Raw genomic sequence first — 9,250 nt, forward strand, 5'->3', positions numbered from 1 at the left:
CAGTTAGTCTAAAAAATTTCTTCACACCAAACTCGTTCTTGAACACCAATCCAAGTTCTAGTTGAGTTAAGAGTGAGGCAGATCCCTTCTCTTGCATGCCTGAAAAGTCATTGTTTGGTGGAGTGCAATATAGTTTGTCGATGTATAGATTAAGAGCAATTTGAAAGTCTCTCTTTGCTTTATGTTTCACCAAGGTTTCCATCGCTTGAACAATCACTCGGTTTGCCATCCCAAATCTGATTCCTTGATCCTGTCACTGAGCCGTGTGTGCATATAGATCGATCAAGTTCCATGGATTGAGATTGATCAAGTCATTGTCATTAAAGATGCTGACCTGTCCATGAGCTTGCTCCATAATGTACTCGATATACTTGATAGCCCTATTAGCGAAGGTCCTCATTTTGATGTCTATAACCGTCTTGATTCCATCCTTTGAGAAGACGGCTTGTGGTGGAGAGGTCGTCTGTCTCATGAACCTATGCGCAAGAGGTTCATTGATTCTGGTGATAGCATGGGAGGATTGAGTACCAAACTTTCATCACGATCATGGTACAAGTACTAATGGTATTCTCCATCATCACTGGTTCCCTTGGTGGAACCTCTGGACGTCTCCTTAGCAACTCGAAATTGGCAATGATTTCATCGACTACGCCTTGTGGAGGTTGCCTTGATAAGGAGGGAAAGTCCGCTGGCACCTGCGATGGTTAGGTGATGGGTGTTTGATTTTGGGTGATGGGTTGTGTTTGGGATGAGGGTTGAGGTGATGGAATGGGTTCTGGTTGCATTGGTTCAGGTTAGGTTGGCTCAGTTTGGGGTATTTCTAGTTCATTAGGCTCTGGTTGGGTTTTATCTGGTTCAATGGGTTCTGTTTGGATGGGTGGTTGTTGAGGTGAGGTAGGTTGGGTGGGAATGGGTTCTTGTTGGATGGGTAGGGTGATGGAAGGTTCTGTACGACGAGAGGTTGGTGATGGAGTTAAGGGTAGGTTAGTTTCTGGTTGAGGGGTAGATGGGTTTTCATCAGATGAAGAACTCACCTCAGTTGGTGAGAACTCATTGGTTTGGGTTATGGGTTCTTGGGTGCTAGCTATGGGAACATGCACATTGTGTACATCTTCAGAGGGCTGAGCCTTTGGTTCCCTAGCTTGGGTTCCTTGGGATGTGGAGGTTGGTTGGTTTTAAGATGGTGGTGGTGGTGGTGGTGGTGCAGCGGACTCCATCGGTTGTTGAGCAGCCGACTCCATCGGTTGTTGAGCAGCCAGGTTCTTCCCCTCATGAGGACCTAGACCATGATCATCTTGGTCAGGATCCTCATGCCTTGGCCTCTTCAGCGGGCGGCTCGATGAGTAAGATGCTCTGCTCCTCTTCTTCTTGCTTTCCCTGAACGTCGCATGATACGCCCTCAGGGCCTTCTTTCTTCGACTCTCCTCCATCGAGTGAAAGAGGGAGTTAGTGCGAGCCTGTTGTTCTTCAAGGCTCTTGGAGAGAGCCTTGCCTGGTTGTGTAGCTCTAGGTGGAAACTTTGCACTTATCTCGTTGAAACGAGGAGATAAATGCCTATGAAAGAGCCCTCAAGTTGGCTCAGGTGGCATAGCCTTCTGGGGTGGAGGTGGATGTCAATGCAGGAGGGATTGAGGTTGAGGTGGATGAGGGTGGTAGGATGGTGAGGGAGGCTAACATTGCAGCGAAGGAGGTAAAGACTTCATCAAACGATGGAGCTACAGAGGGGGGTAGAGGAGCGGTTGGTTGAGGTATTTGGGCAATTATGGTGGTTGGAAGTGAGGTAAGGGTAGTGTGTATGTTAGTTATTTAGGTGGAAAGAGAGGTGATGGTTTCATCGAATGATGTGGTTGGTGGGTTGGTTGAGGGATTTGGACAAGTATGGTGCTTGGGAGTGTGGTGAGGGTATTGGTGATGGTGTTTAGTTGGGTGGTGATGGAAGCTATGGCCTCATTGGTCGCAGTTTCCTGGGCTGTGAGGATGGCAAGGGTGTTCATCAAGGTTTGGTTTTGAATGGTGGAGAGGGTGGATGCGGTGTTGTGTTGTTGTTGGACGGTTTATTGAAGCATTTGGAGGCGGGTGGTTTTGTCTTTGGCTTAGGCTTCAAGGGTGGCAAGGGATTGTCGAATGGGTGTAAGATTGATGGATGGGGTGGATTCGACAATCCTTGCTAAGGTGAGTTTAAGGTCATCCAAGGACCGCTGAGTTGAGTCGACAAAGGCTTGGAACTCTGCCTTTGTGACTAGATATGCCACGGGGTAACCCCTACAGCAACAGATGCTGTAGGTTGTGCCTCAGTTCCAGAGGCGCCCTCATTGCCTTGTGTGAAGGTGGGCAATGAAGGACTTCCATCATGTCCTTGATAGCCCTCTAGTGAGGAGCTATCTCTTAATGTTTCGACATCAACTTCTTCTTCCTCGGATTCAGAGGCCGAGTAAGAGAAGTAGATGTGTGACCCCTTCGCTAGATCAAGTATCGAAGGGGGTGGTGAAGGAATGGGAGATCGGTCTGAATGATCTATGGGAGCTTCAATGTTAGAAGCAACACATGCTTCTGGTTGTGTGGTGGGTTGTGGCAAGCTATGAGGCAATGTAGCTCTTATGTCTTCATTGGCTCCCTGTTGGGAGAGAGGCAATGGATGATGTGGTTCCTCAGCAAAATCATCTCCAGAGGCCTGAAGATTGGCCTCTGGATGGCTAGCTTGGGTGTGGATTGGACTGGGCCGTCCTTGTTCAATACCCCTTTGGCCTTGATCGCCAGGGGTAGCAGATGTGGTTGCCCATTGGGAGGTGGATGGGAGAGTTGTGTTTATTGGGCCGGGGGATGTGTGAGGAGTGTCATCATCATCATCTTCATCATTCGATGAAGACGACTCCTGTGCTCCCTCGCTTGCATCGGGGGAAGGCTCTATTTGCTTAGGGGTAGCTGCCCTCGGTTCTTGGGACAACAGAGAGCATTCATATTTCCTACGTATCTCAAACGTCTCTGGAATGATGCTGAGCATGGCCCTTGAGATAGTCCTCTTTGTAGTGTAACCATCCTTAGAGATGGTTGGTCGAAGGCCGTTTTTATCAGGTACTGTGGAGTGAACGGTTCTTCAGCCGGCAGATTGTGCCTCCTCATCGCGTCCCTTATGAACAAGGCAAGGAAATGCGGGAAGAGGACAGAGGATAGTTGCTTTCCTGCAGCCATGTGTTTGCATTTTTTGATGACCGCTACATGGATTTCATTGTAGATGAGGAGTGCGTAATCCAGCGGTAGGTTGAAGAAAAGACCATACATAATGGTCATGATGTTAATGTTCCCTTGATCCTTGGTCCCGATCTTGCAAGTGAAGGCTCGGTTCAGGATCGAAAAGAACATGTTCCACATTGGAGGCAAGAATTGCCTCTTGAAGTCCGATGCATTGCATAGGTCACGGTTGTAACCCAACATCTTGATGAAACGGAGAATGTCTGAACTTGTGGGTGTCTCCGTGTAGTGTTCGAGATTTAGTTCCTGTCTAGTTGGGATACACAGGACCTTTGACACTTTTGTGCGGGAAATCTTCATCGAGCAAACCATGTCATTTGAGACATCAATGTCCCCTATGATCTCATGGTTCTCCGAGAGGAACTCACAGGTCTGCCAATATTGTTGCACGTACTTCAATGGCACCCCATTGTCATAAAGAGTGAGTGTCGGCTGGAGAATACAGTTCTGTAAGAACTCGATCATGATGGCGAACCTGTCTTAAAACAGGTTTGTGCGAAGGTCGATTGCGTGATTGTTGGGTTTGATTGGCAAGAAAACTAGTGCTCGGCTGTCTACGCCGGTTGACTGAACATGGCTGTCGTTGTTGTGAGAGTCGTGAGATGCAGAGGAAGCCATTGCTGGAAATGAGAAGTAGTTGCAGGTTTTGTTTGCAGGTTCTTATGAAAGTTTTGTGAGCGTAAAGAGGAAATTGGTGGGGAAGATGGGTATTTATAGGTGGGAAAGTGGAAAGGGTGGTATTTGGGAAATATTATTTAATTGATAATGATGGTTGAAAAGGACTTTTGGCAAAAAGGTGATCGTGAGGGTGATCGTGGGCCGTAAATCTGCACAATGTCATAAATGCAGGTGGACACTTGTCAGATTGGGGTGGAAGGTTTGAGAAATGAAGGGGTTTCTAAGGAACATCTTTTGGAAAGTATCAGGCGCATGAAGGATGACGTTTGGGTGATTAGGGATAATTATTAAAAAAATAATTATCCCAAAGGATAACTTCTCAAGAATCTAATCCCAAAAAAAATTTGAATTTAAAATTCCATCTAATTGGAAGATAAATACTAATTACGAAGTTTTGGTCTTCTAAAAACCCATGTTGTATAGTTTTTAGTCACAAAAGCTGCAATTTCGTATAATCTTAAAAATGTTTTCAATTAAAGATGGGTTTTTGGGGAAAAATGAATTTGTCATGGAACTAGAGGTGCTCTGGTTGGTCATGACATTTGGAGGGGAACCAGAGGGCTCTGGTTATGAATGATGAACTTATTCATCGATGGGATGTTGAGTTTTATGAATTAGGGACTCTGGATAGACAAACCAGAGGCTCCGATTAAGCATAGGAAACCCTTGGATGGAAAACATGGCCTTAACGTAGGACCAGAGGAGCTCTGGTTGAATGCAAGGGATGATTCATCCTTGATATAGCATTTTTTGTGATCCAGAGGCTCTGGATAAACGAACCAGAGGCTCTAGGTGCGAAAATGCGTAATTTTTGCAACATGAATGTATGATGATGAATGTAAAATTCCCCCCTCAAATGATGCATAGGGTTGTGTAATGAGTTAAAAACTCCCCCTAGATTAATAAGGAGGGTGAATGGGATGACCAGAATCTCTGGTCTATACAACCAGAGGCTCTGGTTGTGAATGATGGTGCAAAAATATGTGAAATATGGTTAAGATGTAAAAGGATATGAAAATGATGGGCCTTTGGGACAAAAGGGCTCTGGTTCCAAAGACATCGAATCCAGAAGCTCTGGTCTTTAGAACCAGAGGCTCTGGTTGAGAAGGCGATGCAAAAATGATGAATGAATGTAATTATGAGATGCTTTGTGAAGTCCAATATGGACCAGAGGGCTCTGGTCGCAAAGGACTTGAAAACCAGAAGCTCTGGTCTTTGGAACCAGAGGCTCTTGTTGCATGAATGATAAAATATGACTAAGTAATGGATGAGTATATGAGGGAGACCAAGTTTGGAACCAAAGAGGCTCTGGTCTCAAAGGATTGGAATCCAGAGGCTCTGGTCTCAAAGGATTGGAATCCATAGGCTCTGGTTGGAAATGGGGTACTTAGTGAAAAATCATAAAGCATTTGCTTTGGACCAGAGGGGCTCTGGTTCCAAAGGCGATGAAAACTTTTGGCCAAAAAATAAACAAGTATTTCTAATTGGCCAGACGCTCTGGTCTTTAGAACTATAGGCTCTGGTTTAGGGTACTTGTGGATTGTGGCCTTAGAATTTATCACTTGTAGGCATAACCATGAGATATTGAGGATCTCTGGTTTTAAACTATGGATTGCCTCTAAGTGCTGAGATTCAGCATACCTATCTTGCTGACAAGAAATAAGAATCTTTTCTCATCAAGAACTTTTGTGAAAATGTCAGTAAGTTGAATCTCTGTAGGAACAAAGTACATCTCTATTGTACCTTTTTCGACATTGTCTTTCAGAAAGTGGTACCTCACATCGATGTGTTTGGTCTTGGAATGTTGCATTGGGTTTGCAGAGATGGCTATGGCACTCTTGGAGTCACAGAGGATGGGAATTTTTTCATATTCAAAGCCATAGTCCTTAAGTTGAGTCTTCATCCAGAGAACTTGTGAACAACAAATAGAGCAGCAACATATTCTGCTTTTGCTGTAGAGGTTGAAACACAATTTTGTTTTCTGGATGTCCAACTTACCAGGTTGTCCCCCAAGAGTTGACAGCTTCCAAACGTGCTCTTTCTATCAAGCTTGTAACCTGCATGATCTGCATTTGTGAAGGCTATTAGATCATAGCCAGAGTTCTTAGGATACCAGTGACCCAATGAAGGTGTTCCCTTGAGATATCTAAAGATCCTCTTGACAGTAGAGAGATGAGATTCCTTAGGATTAGATTGATACCTTGCACAAAGACATGTAGCAAACATAATATCTGGTCTACTAGCAGTTAGACACAGGAATGATCCAATCATGCCTCTGTAGGTTGTTACATCCATAGATTTGCCTGATGGATCAGCAAACAAATTAGCTCCTGTAGCCATTGGTGTTCTCATCGATGATGAATTTGAGAGAGAGTATTTCTTTATAAGGTCAGTCACATATTTGGACTGATTGATGAAAGTTCCTTCTGGAGTTTGTTTTATTTGAAGACCAAGGAAGAAACTAAGTTCTCCCATCATACTCATCTCAAATTTGCTTTTCATCAGCTCTGAGAATTTTTTGCAAAATTTTGCATTGGTAGAACCAAATATGATATCGTCCACATATATTTCACAAGTAGTATGTCACCTTTATGTTTCTTGAGAAAGAGGGTTGTATCGATTGTATCTTTTTCGAATCCATTGTCAATAAGGAATTTAGAGAGAGTATCATACCAGGCCCTGGGTGCTTGTTTCAGCCCATAGAGGACTTTGTCCAGAAAGTAGACGTACTCTGGATGCTTTGGATCTTCAAACCCAGGGGGCTGCTGCACATATACTTCTTCTTGAAATTTTCCATTGAGGAAGGCAGACTTCACATTCATCTGATAGACCTTGAAGCCTTTGTGTGCTACATAGGCTAGGAATATTCTGATGGCCTCAAGTCTTGCTACGGGAGCAATTGTTTCATCGTAGTCAATTCCTTCTTCCTGGCAGTAGCCCTTGGCAACAAGCCTGGCCTTGTTCCTTACTACTATGCCATCTTCATCATTCTTGTTTTTGAAGACCCATTTGGTTCCTATGGCCGTCTTCCCTTTAGGTAGAGGCATGAAGGACCACACTTTGTTTCTCTCAAACTGGAGTAGTTCTTCTTGCATTGCGTCTATCCAGTTTGGGTCTTGTAGGGCTTCAGAAATTTTCTTCGATTCGATCATGCTCAGAAACTTGGCGAAGAGGCATTCATTGGCAGTTACGGATCTCGTCTGACACCAGATGTTGGATCACCAATTATTTGGTGTTGTGGATGGTCTTTTGTCCACTTGGTACAAGATTGGGGTTCTGGAGCAATGAGATGTAGTTCTTCATCAACCAATGGAACTGCTTGCTCCCCCTCGAAGAGATCATCTCAAGAGTGATGCTCTGGTTCTTGTTCTGAAGACACAGAAGAAGTAGAAAGTAAAGTAACATGAGTTTCAGTAAGAGTTGTACCTTTAGCATTGGAGACTTCATGTTCTTCATCGGCTCTGGAAGAGGGTTTTTTTTTCAATAGGTGCTTGTCCAGAGTCTGCTTCTTTTTCGAAAATGTCTTCAAACAAATGAGCTAACTCTGATTCTTGGGTTTGCCAAGTGATGAATCAGAGGCTCTCTGTTGAAGTCCGAGTCCTGAACTCCTGTGTCCAGAAGTCATAGTGAAGAATCATCAAAGGACACGTTGATGTTTTCGATGACGATCTTTGTCCTTTTGATGTAGACTTTGTAGGCCTTAGCGGTTTGAGAATAGCCCAGAAAGATTTCTTCATCAGCTTTCTTGTCGAACTTGCCAAGATATTCCCTATCATTGAGTACAAAACATTTGCACCCAAAGACGTGGAAATATTTGATATTTGGTCTTCGTTGATTGATGAGCTTATAGGGAGTCTTCTAGTGTCTCTTATTGATGATTGACCTGTTCTGGGTGAAGTATGAGGTGTAGATAGCTTTAGCCCAGAAGGTGATGGGTAACTCCGATGAAGCAAATATTGTCCTTGCTGCTTCTATGAGGGTTCTAGCATCGGTTGTTTTTACAAACTTCCTATCTAGTTCAGATTTTTTATTTGTGGTAGGCTTGGTCTTTACTTCTTTCCTGAGGAAGGGCTTCTTTTCTTCAGCTGAAGGAGAAGAAAAGTGTTGGTTAGAATGTTCAGAGGCAGGCCACTTCTGTTTCTGCGTGCGAGTAAACTTAATGAACTTAGATGAAGTGTTTGGGCCTTGTGTGGTATCTTTGGCAGACTTGGTGTTACTCAGTTTTCCTTTTCCTTTGTCTGAAGTTCTCATAGATTCTGGAACATCAGATTTCATTGACGCCTTGAAATTTTGAGGCTTCTTATCCTCAATGACCTCTGGTGATTCGCAGACTATTTCTTCTTCAGATTCAAAGTCAAGAAAGTCTCTCGCGGATTTCTCGAAATCAAAATTGTCATGGATGTTGTGGGAGGAATGGGTTCAAAGGTTGATGGTTGGGAGTGATCTGTTGGGGTTCCATCGTTTCTGACTTGGATGAACTTCCAATGTTACTTGGATGATTCATCGATTTATTAAATGACGGTTCCTTACTAAGATTCTATTTTTCATCAACAACACCTGCTGATGAAGTGGGATTGATGACCAGATACTCTAATTTAACCATAGGGTTTTCATCGGTCTTTGGTATGGAGGCATCATTCCCTTCATCAGAATTTTTACTTGTGTTGTTCTCGTACACCGTATTTTCAAAATCCTGTCTTAAGAGGACAGTTTTTCCATCGACTTTAACCCTTTTGAAATTTGCTTTGGGTTTTGGGAAAAAGTCGGGTTTCTGAATGCATCCATGTTTGAAAGTGGATTCAAGGGTGGATTTCTTTGTTTCGATGAAAGAGTCCAATTCATTGAATCCAATCCCTTGAGTGTCCTTTTGACCATTAAGTTTTTCGTAGACGTTTTAGGCATCCTTATATTTCTTCATCAGTAGTTCATTGGTTTGAAGCTTCTGATGAAGAATCTCCCTTTCCTTTTAAAAGAAATCTTTGAGAGCAACTGAGTTAAGCCTCTCTGCCTCGGATTCTTTTAAGGCATTTGCCTTCTTTTCTAAGTCCTTAGTTATTTTCTTGTTTAAATCCAGAAGCTTTTCTTCCTCTGATTTTTAAGTGATGCTATGCAAGTTAACGAGTTTAACTTTTTCTTCGGTTAGAAGATCAGTCTCTCTTTTGTAGAAATTGACTTCTTTTTCCGCTTTGATTCTTTCATATTTTTCAAAATATAATTTTTCTTTAAGCTTTAAGAAATCCTCTGAAAGTTTCATCACCCTTAACTCTAGCTCTGATGGAGTAGAGTTGGTTTCATTGATAGAAGACTCACATACCTGTTCATC

This window comes from Cynara cardunculus (assembly GCF_001531365.2).
Source record: "Cynara cardunculus var. scolymus isolate 2C chromosome LG 12, CcrdV1, whole genome shotgun sequence".
Classification (NCBI taxonomy): domain Eukaryota; kingdom Viridiplantae; phylum Streptophyta; class Magnoliopsida; order Asterales; family Asteraceae; genus Cynara; species Cynara cardunculus.